This window comes from Monodelphis domestica, chromosome 2 (assembly GCF_027887165.1).
Source record: "Monodelphis domestica isolate mMonDom1 chromosome 2, mMonDom1.pri, whole genome shotgun sequence".
Taxonomy (NCBI): domain Eukaryota; kingdom Metazoa; phylum Chordata; class Mammalia; order Didelphimorphia; family Didelphidae; genus Monodelphis; species Monodelphis domestica.
Window position 1 is genome coordinate 52243937 of NC_077228.1, and position 18659 is coordinate 52262595.

The 18659-nt window shown below is 35.3% G+C and overlaps 1 long non-coding RNA gene across 1 annotated transcript in view; it reads right to left on the bottom strand.

Moving 5' to 3' along the window:
• Nucleotides 1–18659, bottom strand: part of LOC103102853 (uncharacterized) — a 97475-nt gene that overhangs the window by 66986 nt on the left and 11830 nt on the right. Inside the window, exon 2 of the long non-coding RNA XR_461220.2 lies at nt 4016–4146. This is a non-coding gene — a long non-coding RNA (uncharacterized LOC103102853). The remainder of the gene's footprint in view (nt 1–4015; nt 4147–18659) is intronic.

The following is an 18659-nucleotide window of genomic DNA, read 5'->3' on the forward strand; positions in this document are numbered from 1 at the left end:
TTCTCTTGGTTCTGAAGGTGATGGTCATTTACTGTTATTAAAATAAGGTCAACTGAGACCAAGCAATTGATATTAGATAATTTCCTCCACCTAATTCTGCAGCCAGACCTGGTTATCTTTGCATCCTCTTTGGGTCTGTAACAGATGCTGGCTGCCCTCTAGTGACAAGACATACTGACTGTTGCCTATAGAAAAAGATGTTCTGTGTCTTCATCGCTTCATCAAAACCAACCAACTTAGCAATGGACTCTAGAAAGAGTTGCTTCAATGTTCTTTTGATATTATAATCTAAGAGATGACTATGGAGATCCAATTATCAATAATTGTAATTTTTCCCACCATGGCTTTCTAAAATAGCCATACTTTTTGAAATATTCATACTAATTGATGAGCCAAAAAATGTTCTTTTGATGTCTGCAAACAGAGTGACCTTTCAATTAAATAAATTAATTATCTCAAACAGCTATTTCTTTTCTTTTCTTTCATCCTGATAAACAGAGCATTCTGTATTTCTCTAAACAATATAGGTATAGTCCCAGAATTCGGAAGATGGTCCTTTCCTAAATACTCCAATATTTCTGGAGATACATTCAGATGATGATGTAGACTGATTCTGTTGGACCATATTTTTAAAGTTAATGAGCAAAGGAGGGAAGAGTTCTGTTAACAGCAGTGATGTTCAGTCACCAAGGTCACAATGGATCCAAGAAGATTACTTTCTTGGTTCACCTCATCTTTAAAGTTCAAGGGGATGATGCTGAGTTTGGTTATTTCAAATCAATGAAAAAGAAACATTGCATTTTGTCTCATGGTCGAAAGAGCTCAACAAAATCAAAGTTCCCTGGCAGCTAGACAAGAAAAAATATTATCTCTTTAGAAACTGATGGAAGAGCAAAGACATTCTTCATTTCTCAACTGGTTAGGTTTTATTAGTTTCTTTGCCATTGTCTCCTCTTCCAAAAATAAACATTTTCCACCATGAAAAGGAATTGCCTTACCTATGAAAAACAATTTTCCTTGTGAGTGTGAGAACATAAAATTACCTCTTGCAAGAAAAAAATTCTTAAGACTAGATACTGAAGAATATTCCACCCTTTCTTTAAATATACTGTAGCATTTGACTTTATATTATATTAATGTATAAATAAATGTCCAAGATTTTCAAGTGGGCTGACCCTGAATCCTGGAAGCCCTGGGCTCAAGATCCTCCTCTAATGTGTTGCAGCTATTTGACTCTATGCAAGTTCTTTGAACTCTCATTGCTCAGGGAGAAATTTGTACTCATAGAAGGAGTTTACAAATGTCAATGACTTATAGAAATTATATGCCCTCAATCAGTTTCACAGTTAATCACTTTGTCATGATTCTTAAGATTTTTAGTTTTCTTTTTAATTTTTAAGTTTTTTTAAATATATATATTCAAAGTAGCATCGTTAAGAATGCAATTTGAGTTACTTTCAAGTTTTTAGATCTTCAATTATCAAATGTTATTAAGAAGAAAATATGATCCTCCTTATATTTATTAAATGACAAGAAATCCCTTATTACCCCAAAATAAAAAAAGAAAAAAGATAAAGCACACTTGATGCTAATAACTGTCATAGGATCTCCTGTTCCTGCTACTCACACACTTCTGGTCTATATCTGTTAACTACCCGAATGGTTGACTATTGGAATAGTTGTTTTTTTTTATTGTAGGAAATTGTTTAGAGGTGCAAATTAGCAAATTAGGTTCATGGGATTACAGATTTAATGTTCAAAAGGACCTCTGAGGTTATCTATTCCAATTACTTCATTTTAAAGAGTAGGAAAGCAAAGGAAAATAGAATTGTTTAGAGACTCTTCCAAGGTTATGTATCTAGCAAGTGGGAGAGTCAGCAGTTAATCCCATGAGCTCTAGCTCCAAACAAATAAATTTTTCACTGGGTTATGAAACCTGGTTACACTGAGAAGTTATATTACTTGTCCATGACCACAGAGGTAAAATATTCAAAAAGAAGAAAGTAACCCCTTCATTCCAAGCTGGGCCAATTATTTATCCACTATGCCTCATGATTTAGAAATGTGGGAAATGTGAATCAGACTTTTGGACATATATCTATAAACAGAAGGCATCATAGTGAGATACGATGTTGTTAATAGTTAATCTGTTATTAAACATGCATTAAGCACCTACTATGTGCTAAACATTGTGTTAGCTGCTTGAGAAACTAAGAAAAAAGTAAAAGGCAATCCTTGCTGGGAATGAATTTATAATTGAATAGGAAAGAATCATGCAAAAAATTTTGTATAAAAATATATATATATAGGATGAATTACCTCTCAGATTATTTTGACTGAGTTTGGGAGGAAGAGGGAGGAAATGTATTTATTAAGTACCTACTGTATGTCAGGTGATATATTAAACACTCAAATGCCTCATTTGATTGTCACAACAATCCAGGAAAGAGGTGCTATTATTATCCTCATTTTACAGCTGAGGGATCTGGGGGAAACAGATGTTAAAGGACTTGCCCTGGGCCATACATCTAGTCCCTGTCTGAGATCAGATTTGAATTCAAGGCTTCTTGCTGCTCATATTCTATCCACCTTGTCACCTACGTCTAGGCAATGAAGATGAAGACTGAGCCTCCTTTGTTCAGAGCACATTGACACATATGAGCTTAGGTTACATTCAGGAATCAACAAAGGCCCAGAGCTGTTGGGTTTATGACTTGAATTGAGGGAGGAGAGGGAATGGAAGTTAGAACAGGACACCAAAGAGAGACCGAGTTTGAAGGAGCTCCATTGCTTTGGCCACTACCTCCATCTACTGGGAATCTGATGAGAGGCATGGATGAAATTGACTGGAGCTGAATGATGAGTATCTCTTTAAGTAACTGACTATCCTGGTGACATGCTCTACCTCCTCCATCTCTGATTTTATCCCAGTGTTTCTCTGTTCTTAAATCTATTCTAAGTTATTAGTCCTTTAAAGTCAGCTCCCTAAAGATGTTTTTTTTTTATGGATTAATCCTAACCATTTTCATTCATAGTCATCTTATTTATGAACATTGTAAATAGTTGGTTGATGAATAGAAATTTAAAAAACAAAAAGTCAGCATTTTGATTCTTGGTCCAAAGTCCCTGGCTTCTTCCTAGCAAGGGGCTGGATCCAAATGAAAAGGAATCTCAATGAGTTATTTATAATTAAACTATGTGATTATACCATATGCATCTGGATCATTAAATCTAGGCAATTCCTGAATCAAGAGAAAACAACTTAGGAGGTGGAAGGAAATTCTGTCAGAAGGAGAGTATTTCCCTAAGGACCAATGAGCCTCAAGAAATTTTACTATTCACCTAAATCACTAACCCCACTGCTCCCCACCCGCTATGGCCTGACCCATTTAACTTCTACCAGACAGTCAAAAAATAATTCAGGCCAGGGCTGAGTCAGAGGTGGACTGGTGGTATTTATGAAGGGAAAAAAGTACTTAAGAAAGAGTAATTCCCCCCTCAATTCCAAGATTGGGGATGTAGCCAAGAGGCAGTGCATAGTTTGTAGGTAATTCTACCCACCAGAAACCTCATCGGTCAACATACCTGACTACAACATATCTGGATAGGAGGAAAGATGTGATTTCATGGGCGTAGGGAGGTCATAGTATGGAAAGTCCTGCTGTAAATGTGGAGATTCACCTACATTTTTAGTTTTATAGAGTTATGTGGGATACTGACAGGATGTTACTTTACCAAAGTCACATACCTAATGCACATGAGAGACAGACCTTGAACTTATTTCTTGCTGATTTGAAAGACTCTATTCAGTTTTCCACAATCCTTGTAAGTGTAAAAAAGCCATTGTCAAAAAGAGATTTGTTGCATAATTTTATTTATTATCAACACAGCTAATATTTATAAAACATTTTGTGCCAGTTTCCATACTGAGCATTATATAATTCTCATCTCTTTTGATTCTGATTAATTCTATTTTACAGCTGAAGAGATGGTGAAGAAAAGTTAAGTGACTTACCTTGGGTCACAGCTAGTAAAGGTCTGAGGATATATTTGAATGATTCTGTTTTTATTGTCTCTAGGCCTGGTACTCTAACTATATGTTGCCTCATTGGTCCAATGTAGTCAGTGGCTTCAGTGGCCCAAAAGCTGTATAAGAAAAAGATCAGACCAAATTCAATGACCAACTCTGTCTTTCAGCAAGAATTTGTCCAATTTAACATTTGGAAAACATTATCTCCTAAATCATTCTGCCTTTTATTCTCCTTATTTTCCATTTGGGAAAATGCATTTTTAAAATTATTCAAGACAATAGCAAGTATCACCTTCTCAGAAAATCCTGATAATTCATTCTGGGCTTTGCAAGTCTAGGTAAAGTGACAGAAATTAAGGCTTCCTAGAGTTGGAAAATACTTTAATTGTTAATCTAAACATCTCATGTTTTGAACAATTTAAATAGTAATCTTACTTCAGGCAGTCTTACAGAGTCTGCATCTCTTTACTTTGTCCATAGCACTTTGTAAGATAGTTTACCACATGCCTTCCTAAACACATTCAGACCTACTCTGATCTATCATTCTAGTAATTTCTTCTAAAAGTGATAGGAAATTAGTCTAGTGAGGCATTCTTAAAGTAATCCCATGCTGTCACCTAGTGATCAGTTTCCCTTTCTAAATGCTCTCAAATAATACTTTTACTTGTTGGATATTGTCAGGAATAGGCATTAAGCTCCTCATTCGTTAGCTTACAGAATTCTTCCCAATTTTGTAATTTGGTCCAATTTTGTTTCTCTATTTCTCTTTTTTTCCTATCCTCAAGAGGTCCATTAACTCACAAATGCTTTTAGTAATCTGAGCTTTTCTTCTTAAGGGCAAAAATCTGGAACTCATTTGGATCCAAAGATGATCTCTTGTTATCTCCTCCACCTTCCTTGGGTTTGAATTCAATGGCAACCAATTTTGTTCTGTCCTTCCCAATCTTCAGATCACTCATGTTGATACAAAAAGAGGCACTACATAGGAGAATTCCCAGTAACTTTCTACACCATTTGCTATCTTTCTCCTCCAAGAGATTCATGCATTCAAGAATTTATATCAGTGTAGATGTGTTCAGTGCAAGAAACACTTAATCCAATGATAAAATGTTGCTTATAATAAGTTTCTGCCTAGAATGCCCATATCCTAAAGATCTAAGCAGCTTAATAAACACTTATTTCAGGGATTTCTGAGACTTTAAAGAAATGTAAGTGAGAAAACACCTAGTCATTTTCTCTGAACTTTTTCCATGTTATTTTCAATGAGCTTGCCATCTAAGTGCTGGGTTTCTTTAGCAAAGGAGATATTTGACTGAAACCTACCCATGTGATACTGTTGAGAAATGGACCACATCTCCTACTGATTCCAAGTGTCTTAATTTATATGTGATAACAAGGATCGATATCTCTGAAGGTGGAAGTGGATATTTGTTCAAATATTTACTTTTTTCAAAATCTATTTTTACCATGTGTGGGATCCAATGAAAATGTCTGCTTTTTTAAAATTTATTTTTAAGGCAGTATGATGGGATAGCTAGGTGGCTCAGTGGATAGAGAACCAAGCCTGGAGATGGAAGATCCTGGGTTCACATCTGGCCTTAAACACTTCCTGTGTGACCCTGACCCAATTGACCCAAGTCAATTAACTCCAGTAGCCTAGTCCTTTCTTTTCTTCTGTCTTAGAACAGATATTTGGTATCAATACTAAGAAGAGCAATACGGGTTAAAAATAAATAAACATAGGCAGCATGTTTTGAATGGGGTGTTGCACTTGACTTTCATTAGTCTGATACTTACTGGCTGTAAGATGGTGGACAAGTAAATAAGTTTCCATAGGTCTTATTTTCTTCATCTTTAAAATGGTGGTAATAATAATGCCTACCTCATAGAGCTGTAGTAAAATTCTAACAAGTTTACATATGAAAACTACGTGCACATCTTAATTCACTACACAAATGTAAGACACTTTTATTATTACTGGTTAACCAATTGTTCATTAGTATGCCAATTTATTCTTTTAGGCTTCAGCTTTTTCATCTGCAAAATGGAGATAAAAATACAAGAGATAACTAATATATAGGCTTGTTCTAAGATTCACATTAGCCTGATGTTATAGTGCAAGAAATAGTATAGTTTTAATAGTGGGCAATGAAGGAAGGATGGCAAAATAATTTTTCCCTTCTCCTCTACACTGAAAAATCTTATAAAAGTGTAATCTATCTCCAGATGGCTTTTATTCTCTGTCTCTCTCTCCCTCTCTCTCCCTCTCTCTCTCTCTCTCTCTCTCTCTCTCTCTCTCTCTCTCTCTCTCTCTCTCTCTCTCTCTCTCTCTCTCTCTCTCTCTCTCTCTCTCTCTTTCTCTCTCTCTCTCTCTCTTTCTCTCTCTCTCTCTCTGTCTCTTTTTATATCTCTTTCTCTCTCTTTCTCTGGCTCTCTCTCTCTCATACATAAGTCTATCCACCTACATTTATCTCCCTATTTTAAAGAATGTGTATGCATTCTATTAACTTTTCATAGACAATGCTAGTGTATTCCTTGAATCTTCCTTTCCCCTTTTCCAATGGCAGACCTGAGACTTCAAGGCGGCAAGCCTAGCCTTTACTCTAAGACAATATTCTAGGAAGGGAATGCAGTGCAAAAATAAAAGAAGGAAGGATTAAAGATGTTTCCCTTTGTAATATACACATAGAAATTGTTTTGCAAACTTTACAATGCTCTATTTACATTAATTATCATTACTTTTCAACTAAATTGATTTTTATTCATTATCATTTAAGCCAGTCTATTCCTGGATTCTACAAATAAAAGAAAAAAAAAACCTTCTTTCAATATCTTTAATATGACTCCATGTATGTCACTGCTACTGATAATGTCCTAAATATTAATGTTCAGTATAACTCACTGATAACTTCCTTGAAGCTGAGCAAGAAACTTCTAAGATCTATAGGTGAGAGAAGATTTGGAACCTTATAGCAAGTTGGCTTCCATCACTGGTTTGTAGATTCTTAGCTACACAGGATTATGAGACCATGTTCAGAATAGATCTTCTAAGAGAAAATGCCAGGCTTTTTGTTTTGAAGAATGAAAAGGACTAAGCTTTTGTTCCGTGGCAAACTATACCTAGTTTAATTTCAAATAGTAGTATTAGTAGTAGTAGTACTCTCTCCGTAACCGAGGATGACAATTGTCTTTGTGCATTTTTGTGCACAAAGACACTTGTGCATGAAGATTTAAGTGGAAAAATCGATGCACAGAGACAGTCCCACTCTCTCGGCGTTGGAAGCCTGGGTCCAGTGGCACGAAAAGTCATTACACCTGGAGACTTCCTCAGCTGCATTGGATGGCCTTGTTGTCCTTTGTGCTCAAACACGCCCTAAGCACTCCACAGTGCCTTGCTGTATCGCCATCTCAGCCGTTGAACCTTCTTGTTGGTTTCTTCCGCCTGTTCCGCCGAAATAGTCTTCACATGCTGGGTGAGCAAAGCCCTAGTTCACCAGGGGTCGATGATGACCCGATGGCTACCCTCACAAGGTTTAGCTGGCCTGTCGAAGCCATTGCCCGGGGTGTGGCCGCTGCCGCATGCTAGCAGCTACTAGGAACCACAAGTGAGAGCTGGGTGTCAGGTGAGGGTCAGACGCTGGAGAGCTGCCCTAGGAGGGCACGACAAGCCCTCCATACCAAAGATATGGGGTGTATGGGGTGCTCAGGGAGGAGTAAATTTCAAATACTACATTTCAAATAAACCATACAGTTTTCCAACTCCTTCATTTTATAAATGAAGGATCTGAGGTTGAAGAAATTTAGGTGACTCGCAATCGCATTTAGTTAATAATTTTTTCTCCAAGATTGCAGAATTATAAGTATGCACATATGTGTGTCTATATGCATATCTGTACATATACATATATCTGTATGAATATTCATATTTGTCACTATGTATTATTAGGAAAACTCATAATTTTAAATTGCTCTATTCTTATTTTTAGCGCTTTGGGTCAAATTTTCATTTGGCCACTTATATTAGTAATTCTTATTTTAAAAGCTGTTCATGTTGCCTAATATAGAATTAGAAATTTTATTTTAATGTTGTACATTTGTGTCAATTCCTTAGATTTTAAAATTTTATTACATTAAAATACTAAAGTAACTCCCCTCACCCCAATTAGAAAGGCATAATTTTATAAAAAGATGCATGTATGTATACAATTATGTCTTGCTTATTTGCATTTTATCAGCTCTTTCTCTGGAGTTGGCCACACATAAGTCATTCATCTAACAATATTTCTGTTGTGGCATATAATGTTCCCTCTATTCTGCTATTTTCACTCATAACTTTATATATCTCTTTCCATATTTTTTCAGAATTAGCCTGCTCATTTCTTATAGCACAGTAGTATTGCATCACAATTATATGCCATAACTTGTCCAGCTGTTCCCCAATACATGGATATCCCTTCAGTTTCCAATATGTTGCTACCACAAAGAGAACTGTTATAAATAGTTTAGAACATATTGGTTATTTTCCCTTTTCTCTGATCACCTTAGTGAAAACAAAACCAAAACAAAAAAACAAAAAACAAAAAATAAAAAACAAAAACAAAAACAAACTAATAGTGATATTGCTAGGTCAAAAGGTATATACAGTTTTCTTACTCTTTGGGTATAATTTCTCCAATTCCCTAGCTCTTTTGTCTGTCAGACTTGTATTGGTTATATTTGATAGAAATGTTTTCCCATTCAATTGTTTCTCTTCTAATTCTATCTTCATTGATTTTATTCATGCAAGATCTTTTTAATATAGTCAGAATGATCTATTTTATATTGTATGATTTCTTAGTTTAGTTAAGGGTAGCTGGAACTTGTCCTTATTCTTTTGAGAAAATAAATGCTACCTCTTGAGAGGGGGAACCTTTCAGATCAGAAGAATGTCCTGTATCCTGATTCCTAAGAATTGTTTCCCATCATTTGTTTGAGTGTTCACCAGTAAAGTTTGCTGACTGTCCAAAGTGATTTGTATTAAAAAAAAAACACTCTAAGTATTCCTCAACAAATTAGGGACACTTAGAATGTGTTTCTTTGGGTCAGTCGCTAGAGCTGAACCTGACGAAAGTAGGGTAATTGATTAGGAGCTGCAAAGTGTTTAGGCGTCATTTAGTCATAGGGATTCTGAATCTATAACTTTATATTTTTCCCACAATTCACAAAATCCAAAATATGTTCATATGAAATGGGAAACTCTTCAAATAGCAACTTTTTCTCAAGGATGTAGCAAAAGTATTGGTCATTTATCAATCTCAATTTCCTTTTCCTTTAGAATAGATCATTGTAAATACCTATTTCAGTGGTTTTCTGCTATCTACCAAATACTTTCTGCTGGCAGAGTGATTCCAGTGCAGAACTTGACACAATCCTTCTTTGTGGTTCCAAACATGTGTCTTTGGGTATTGTTCTTTGAAGCTCTCTTCTCTTCTAGTATTTTTCCTATAGCTCCAGTGGTGAGGCTCATTCTGAAGTTCTCAGATTCTTCAAGTAAGTATTAACAGTTGTTTTCTTCTGTCTTTGTATTATTGTCCCTTTTGCATTTTTCTCTTTTTTTTTTAATTTTATAGTATTTTATTTGATCATTTCCATGCATTTTTCATTAAAGACAAAGATCATTTTCTTTTCCTCCCTCCCACCCCCCGTGGCCAATGCGTGATTCCACTGGTATCATATGTGTTCTTGACTTGAACCCATTGCCATGTTGTTAGTATTTGCATCAGAGTGTTCGCTCCGAGTCTTTCCTCTGTCATGTCCCCTCAGCCATTGTAGTCAGGCAGTTGCTTTTCCTCGGTGTTTCTATTCCCTCAGTTTGTCCTCTGCTTTTGGATAGTGTTTTTTTCTCCTTGATCCCTGCAGATTGTGCGGGGACATTACACCACCACTAATGGAGAAGTCCATTACGTTCGATTATACCACAGTGTGTTTGTCTCTGTATACAATGTTCTCCTGGTTCTGCTCCTCTCGCTCTGCATCACTTCCTGGAGGTTGTTCCAGTTCACATGGAAATCCTCCACTTTATTATTCCTTTGAGCACAATAGTATTCCATCACCAACATATACCACAATTTGTTCAGCCATTCCCCAATTGATGGGCATCCCCTCATTTTCCAATTTTTGGCCACCACAAAGAGCGCAGCTATGAATATTTTTGTACAAGTCTTTTTGTCCATTATCTCTTTGGGGTACAAACCCAGCAGTGCTATGGCTGGATCAAAGGGTAGACATTCTTTTATCGCCCTTAGGGCATAGTTCCAAATTGCCCTCCAGAATGGCTGGATCAGTTCACAACTCCACCAGCAATGAATTAATGTCCCTACTTTGCCACATCCCCTCCAGCATTCATTACTTTCCATAACTGTCATGTTAGCCAATCTGCTAGGTGTGAGGTGATACCTCAGAGTTGTTTTGATTTGCATCTCTCTGATTATAAGAGATGTGGAGCACTTCTTCATGTGCTTATTAATAGTTTTGATTTCTTTATCTGAAAACTGTCTATCCATGTCCCTTGCCCATTTATCAATTGGGGAATGGCTTGATTTTTTGTACAATTGATTTAGCTCTTTATAAATTTGAGTAATTAAACCTTTGTCAGAGGTTTTTATGAAGATTTTTTCCCAACTTGTTGTTTTCCTTCTGATTTTAGTTACATTGCTTTTGTTTGTACAAAAGCCTTTTAATTTGATGTAGTCGAAATTATTTATTTTACATTTTGTGATTCTCTCTATGTCTTGCTTGGTTTTAAAGTCTTTCCCTTCCCAAAGGTCTGACATGTATACTATTCTGTGTTTACCCAATTTACTTATGGTTTCCTTCTTTATGTTTAAGTCTTTCACCCATTTTGAATTTATCTTGGTGTAGGGTGTGAGGTGTTGATCAATTCCTAATCTCTCCCACACTGTCTTCCAATTTTCCCAGCAGTTCTTAACAAATAGTGAATTTTTGTCCCAAGACCTGGGATCTTTGGGTTTATCGTATACTATCTGGCTGAGGTCGCTTTCCCCCAGTCTATTCCACTGATCCTCCTTTCTGTCTCTTAGCCAGTACCAAATTGTTTTGATGACTGCTGCTTTTTAATATAGTTTGAGGTCTGGGACTGCTAGGCCCCCCTCATTAGTGTTTTTTTTTCATTATTTCCCTGGATATCCTTGATCTTTTGTTATTCTAAATGAACTTTGTTATGGTTTTTTCCAAATCAGTAAAGAAACTTTTTGGGAGTTCCATGGGTATGGCACTAAATAGATAAATAAGTTTGGGCAGGATAGTCATTTTTATTATGTTGGCTCGTCCTACCCATGAGCAGTTAATGTTTTTCCATTTGTTCAAGTCTAGTTTTAGTTGTGTGGCGAGTGTTTTGTAGTTGTGTTCATATAGTTCCTGTGTTTGTCTTGGGAGGTAGATTCCTAAGTATTTTATTTTGTCTAAGGTGATTTTGAATGGGATTTCTCTTTCTAGTTTTTGCTGCTGAGCTGTGTTGGAGATATATAGAAAAGCTGATGACTTATGTGGGTTTATTTTGTATCCTGCAACTTTGCTAAAGTTGTTGATTATTTCAATTAGCTTTTTGGTTGAATCTCTAGGATTCTTTAAGTAGACCATCATGTCATCTGCAAAAAGTGATAACTTGGTCTCCTCCTTGCCTATTTTGATGCCTTCAATTTCTTTTTCTTCTCTAATTGCTACTGCTAGTGTTTCTAGTATGATGTCAAATAATAGAGGTGATAATGGGCATCCTTGTTTCACTCCAAATCTTACTGGGAATGCATCTAGTTTATCCCCATTGCAAATGATATTAGCTGATGATTTTAGATATATACTGTTTATTATTTTTAGGAATGACCCTTCTATTCCTATGCTTTCTAGTGTTTTTAATAGGAATGGGTGTTGTATTTTATCAAAGGCTTTTTCTGCATCTATTGAGATAATCATGTGGTTCTTGTTGGTTTGCTTGTTAATGTGGTCAATTATGTGGATGGTTTTCCTAATATTGAACCAGCCCTGCATCCCTGGTATAAATCCTACTTGATCATGGTGGATGACCCTTCTGATCACTTGCTGAAGTCTTTTTGCTAGTATCCTATTTAAGATTTTTGCATCTATATTCATTAGGGAGATTGGTCTATAGTTTTCTTTCTCTATTTTTGACCTGCCTGGTTTTGGAATCAGTACCATGTTTGTGTCATAAAAGGAGTTTGGTAGAACTCCCTCTTTGCTTATTATGTCAAATAGTTTGTATAGTATTGGGATTAACTGTTCTCTGAATGTTTGATAGAATTCACTGGTGAATCCATCAGGCCCTGGGGATTTTTTCTTAGGAAGTTCTTTGATGGCGTGGTGGATTTCATTTTCTGATATGGGATTATTTAAGAATTCTATTTCCTCTTCTGTTAGTCTAGGCAGTTTGTATTTTTGTATATATTCATCCATATCACTTAAATTGGTATATTTATTGCCATATAATTGGGCAAAGTAATTTCTAATGATTGCCTTAATTTCCTCTTCCTCAGAGGTGATGTCCCCCTTTTCATCTTTGATGCTGTTAATTTGCTTTTCTTCCTTCCTTTTTTTAATTAGATTGACCAGTACTTTGTCTATTTTGTTTGTTTTTTCAAAGTACCAGCTTCTTGTCTTATTTATTAAATCAATAGTTCTATCACTTTCAATTTTATTAATTTCTCCCTTAATTTTTAGGATTTCTAGTTTGGTTTTCTGCTGGGGGGTTTTAAGCATTTTTCTCTTTTAACCAGAAACTTGTCCCAAGTGGGGTAATATCTCGGATAGCATCTGTTGTCTTTTAGCCAGGCTAAGCTCCTTTGTCTAGAGCAAGAGATCTTAACCATTTTTGTGCCCTGGACTTTCTAGGCAATCTGGCGAAATGTATGAGCCTCTTCTTAGAATAATGTCTGTTTTTAAATGCATTCAATAAAGTGCATAATGCTACAAAGGGAAATCAATCATTTGGGGAAAAAATATTTTTTCCATCTGAGTTACAGGTTAAGAACATTGTAGGTGAAGTTTCCTATGACAATGGAATAATCTTAACTAATGGGAAAACACACACACACACATAAAACCTCGAGTTCTTCTTTTCTTGCAGGAAACATAGTTACTTATTTATTGTATTTTATCTCTATTGATGCAATACTTTAAAGGGTCCAACTTATTGAAAATGCTAGGTTTTTTGTCACTCCTTATTTCAACTTCAAAGCACTCATTAGCTTTCCTAGGAGTAGGATTTCCCCACCAATGTTCCAGTTGCAAGACAGTCCCTTTAATCATTTATGGGAAAGAAAACTAAATAAAAAGAGTTGGGGCTCTGCCACTCACCTCTTGGGTTATGTTTGAAAAGTTTATTAAACTCTCTGGTCATCAGTTCCCACATAGATCCAGACATAAACATAGAGATACCCTCATGCATCTACATATTCATATCTGCGTGCATTTGCAGTGAATAAGATGTCCAGGGAAGACCAGCACCTCTGGCATGAGGTCTTGCAGAGCCCCTTACAGGGGTTCTCATCCACTTTGGGTATCTACCTATCCCCTAACACTCAACACAAGCATATACATATGAGTGTGCACATATACAGAGGCATTGCCTATGTCTGTTTATATACTCTCTACATATATCTAGTATAATTAGAAAATCTTGTACCTTTGAACTACATCTCCCAGCATTCCTTTCCCCTTTATCTCCACGTTCCTGTTTGTTACGCATATATAGTTCTGTAACTCCTCCCTAGCTCTCTTCTCTCTTTTTTCTGTGTGTACAGCTGTGTGAGCTCTTTTTCTCTAGTCTTTTATTTTCCTATTTTGCTTCAAGTAAATATTAATAAATCTTTTTAAATATAATAAAGTATTTTAGATATTAGTTTTTAATCTTTAGAAGTATCTTTATATATATATTTGTCTTTATACACATCTTTATCTTTAAGTTTAAGATATATATAAAGAGAAATATATATATATATATATATATATAATACATGCCTGTATGCTTTCAAACACTAGCTATATGAGTGTTTGTATAGATGTTCTCTGAGGCTTATTTTAAGTTCTGTAGCATGCTCAGGACTCAGTTTACTCCTTTATGAGAAAGGAAAGTTGGATTTGACAATTTTCCAAGTACCTTTCAATTACTAGGTTAAAAGCAATGGACTTAGAATCAGGACAAATCTGTGGGAATTCTTCCCGAAGACCCTACTAGATGAGTGGCCCTGATCATTCAAATTGGATATGTGTCAACTGAATGTTGCAGTTCATAGAGTGCTGAATTCAAAGTCAAGATAATCTAAGTTTGGAGCTTGCTTCCTACACTTTCTAATTATGTGGTCTTAGGCAAATCATTTTCTTCATTTGAAAAATGGGGAAAATAATACACCTCCTTCTGAAGGTTGATGTGATGATGAAATGAGGTAACACATCAAAAATATTTCAAACACCTTAAGGTACTATATAAACATTAATATTGTTGTTGTTATCCTTAACTTTAGTATTCTCATTTGTAAAATAGGAATAATAGTTTCTGTAGAATTTACCATAGAGGGTTGTTGTGAATATTCAAATGAGAAGAAATTATTATCAATTAATAACAGTTGGCAGATCTTAAAAGTATAAGGGTCAGCGATTGTTATCATCATAACCATCACCCCATTATTGTATTTGTTTTCTAAAGTTTCTATTTTGTTTGCTTGATTTTTCAAAATAAAACATTTTCTGTATTTTGAGTGAATTATGTATTCATAAGAAAAATCAATGATAATATCCTGTGTGATGTCATTTAGCGAAATCTCCAGATTTTCTTGAGGGAAAGAAAAAAAGGGCAAATTTAGAGCAATTGCCACATTTCTAGCTACATTCCTCTGAAAGTAGAGTAAAGGCACTTTACTTGCCCATTATTCTCTTCTCTCCCTTTTGGTGAAGACATCATAGTACTATAGTGGAAAGTTAGGGGTTAAGGATCACCTTCATTTTTTCCATTGAGACAATAAAAGCTCAGAGGTGCTATGACTTTCCTAACTTTAGACATTAAGTAAGCAGCAGAGTAAGGAAATAAAGCACAGGTTCTCTGAATCCATATCTGCACAGCTATTTCCATAATGCTATGGGACCTCAGGAGAGCCAGGCCTTCCTGCATGGCATGGGGTGATGGGGGCCTTTGATGATCATTTGCCACAGGTGAGTTAGAGTGAAGCTCTCATAAATTTCCCGTTCCTCTCAATGGGGTGTCAGCTCAGAACCTTAGGGGGCAAGAATAAACCTAGGGATCCAAATTGCTCAGGTAGGACCATTAAACTATATTATCTTAATCATGAATTTTGAATTAGCTGGGACCTCAGAGGTCATCTAGCAAAACCTCTGCCTACTGTAGCATAAAATTCGTCTACCATGGCAAGCTGTCATCCAGCTTCTGCATGAAAACTTCCAGGGATAGAAATAATTCCAATTATGATATTAATTCAGTGCCCAAATAATTAGTATCTCTGTGTGTTTGGATTTCTTGAGTCTTTTCAGATTTGTTTTTGAGTCAAGAGAAGATAATTCTCACTCCTAGAAGGGAATAGAAGCACTGTAAAGGTTGGTTATATATCATCAATCTACATCCTTCTCATGAAAAAAATTCCAAAAAAGCTATAAGAATCTTATTTCCTTTTTAATTTATCTTATGTAGACATTTTGTTTCACATTTATAAAGCAATGGTAAAATTCTAGATACTCAATTTCCAGTAGTATTTTTATATTTTGAATCAAAGAAAAATGGGAAAAACCTACCAGTAAATGTTTTTGGATATTGTTTTCACTTAGTTTTGATATTAGAATCTCACATGATTTTCTAAAGATTAGCTTTAACTAGTTTACTGTCTAAGTCACCTTGGAATTTCTTAATTTTATCAACATTAAAGAAATAGTTAATCTATAATTGATCCTCTGATTTATTTTTATACTCTAAATATTATACAACCAGTTGCAGGCAAATACTCAGAGCAAGAACAAAAAACAAAACCAGTATTTTTTTAAGAAGCTTTTCATCTTCATAATGGTATGCAATAAAATATCTACATAAGATAAATTAAAAAGGAAATAAGATTCTTATAGCTTTTTTGGAATTTTTTTAATATACTAGAGTCAATATTTTAACCTGGAGAGAGGTATCAACAGCTGAGAGGGAAGAGGGCAGGAATATATATATATATATATATATATATATATATATATATATATATATATATGCAAGATTCAAATGAAAAAATCTAAAAATATAGATTCAATGGTATATTAAAATATTCAATGTAATATTCCCTGGCCATGAATTTTCTACCTGGGCATATTTAAATTATTATATCTGTTTTCCAGTATCATGTCTTTGTACTAGTAGTATCCCATTCTTTGAATGTACTCCTTCAATTCTGCTTCATGGGGCTCTATTTTTCTTTAAGACAACTCAAATATTACCTTCTCTAGGTGACTTTCCTGCCCTCTTCCCTCTCAGCTGTTGATACCTCTCTCCAGGTTAAAATATTGACTCTTTGGTATGTAATTTTATATTCATATATGTTTGCATATTGCCTATATCTTTCTCCAATACACTCCCCTTGAAATATAAGCTTTCTGAAGTCAGGGATTTTTTTTCATCTTTTCATTCCTAATTCTTTGACCTGTGTTTAATGTATATAACAAATAATTGTGGATTGTTTGATAAATTATTACTAAATACTAAAGGCCTGTAATTTACTTGAGTTTATATGAAGTAAAGTATTTTTGCATCCTTGTTAATAATTTTCAGTATCTATAAAATCAAAGACTCTCAGCTTAGCCTTGAAAGAGAATTTTGATGTGGTCTTGTCCAACAACCCACTCTCTTTAAAGATGAGTAAATACATTCTTGATAGCTCTAATCCTTTTCCTAAGGTCATTGAAGTGGGAAATTGGAAAGCCAGGAATTTAACCCAATCCTCTGTTTGTCCCCTCAAACCATATTTTATTCTACATTTATTAAGTGCCTAGTATGTGTGAGACATGGTGCTAGGCATTGAAGGAGATAAAAAGTTAAATAAGGAAAGCCCCCCAAAAGGTTAGTGTCTAGAAGAGAAGATAAGGCCTTAGTGAATAACAAATAAATTAAGGCAAATTGAAAGACAATCAAGTGTGGTTGATGGAGATGTAATCAGAGCCAGTAGGACCAGACATCATTTACAGCTCCATTGCAAGCTATGTGAAACTGGGAGAATTCCCTTAGGTTATTCTCTAAGACTATAAATTATAGAGAAGGTATTTACTTTTGAAAATAGGATTAACTCTCTCCTTGCCTATTTTTAGCTAATCAAATCAAGAACTTAAAGTACCCCTACTTGGTACTAAGAGTCACTTACTAGAGTAAGATCACACCTCCAAAGGTCATTGTCCCCTCCCTTCAGTGGTGCTAGACAAATTGAAAGACTGCCATTAGTTTCAGTCAAGTGGAGGAGCAACAGAAAGTGTCCTCAAGAAAACTGCTTTTAAAAAGGCCACCTTGAGGATTCAGGGATTCACTCTGCTTTGGTGAGCCAGACTGGAGGAGGAGACTCTTTCCCTGGATCCTGCTAGCAGGGTGAGTGGCTGTGATTCCTTTCCTAGCTTTGGAGGAACTATGGCTGAAGACACTACCAGAACCTCTGGTTGAGGATTACTGAGAAATCCACATGGAGATCTGACTTGTGGAGGCCCTGCCTGGCTTCTCAGGAGAAGGGCTGGTAAGCTTAATAGAATCTGTCTCTTTATCTACATTTTTCCACTTTCACTCTTTCTACCTTTTTGTAAATAAAGCTGCTAAAAGTCATTGTGACTTAAGCTGTAATATTTTTAAATCAGTGACTACAATATTAGTTTAGAATTCTCATATATTAGCATAAATCTCTAAATTTAAATCTTACATCTTTTATTGGTAGAACAAGTTGCTTCACTGAGAGCTTCCTACTTTTATGAAACCATTGCATCAATTAAAAAATAAAAGTTTATCAATAATAGCAAGATACTAACAGCAATAGCATGTTAACCTTCTGGATAACAGAGCTCAGAGAACTCAGATACACAAGCAATCCACTAAAATAAATAGCTACAAAAAACTACAACTTCCTAAGATTCATACTTATCAATTATGAAAGAAGCTTGCATTTGAAGCAAGGTAGAAGGGAATATAAGTTTTAGGCACAAAAAGCATCTTGCTTGATGTAGGATCATATCATAAGATGATAGCTCTAGGGTCAGAAGAGGTTTCTGAGATTCTTTGGTCTAACCACTTCATTTTACAGATGAAATAACTAGGGCCCCAAAGAGTGACTCTCTCAAGGTAAAACAAGCAATGGAGTTATGTCTTTCCTTTCTAATGATCATTCTGGTGTACACTCTAGTCTTCCTTATGAATTTACCTTAAGTCTTCTCTTTCACAATTAGTTTGTAATTTTTTTTTTAGTTTCCTCAATCCAGTTTGGTTGATTTTACTCTAGAAATTGTCTGCAAGTCTCAAATAACCCTGTAACCTGAAGCTGCTTCCTTGATGAATGACCATAAGTGATTTGGGAATAGGAAAGCTCTGGGAACAACATACTTTTGA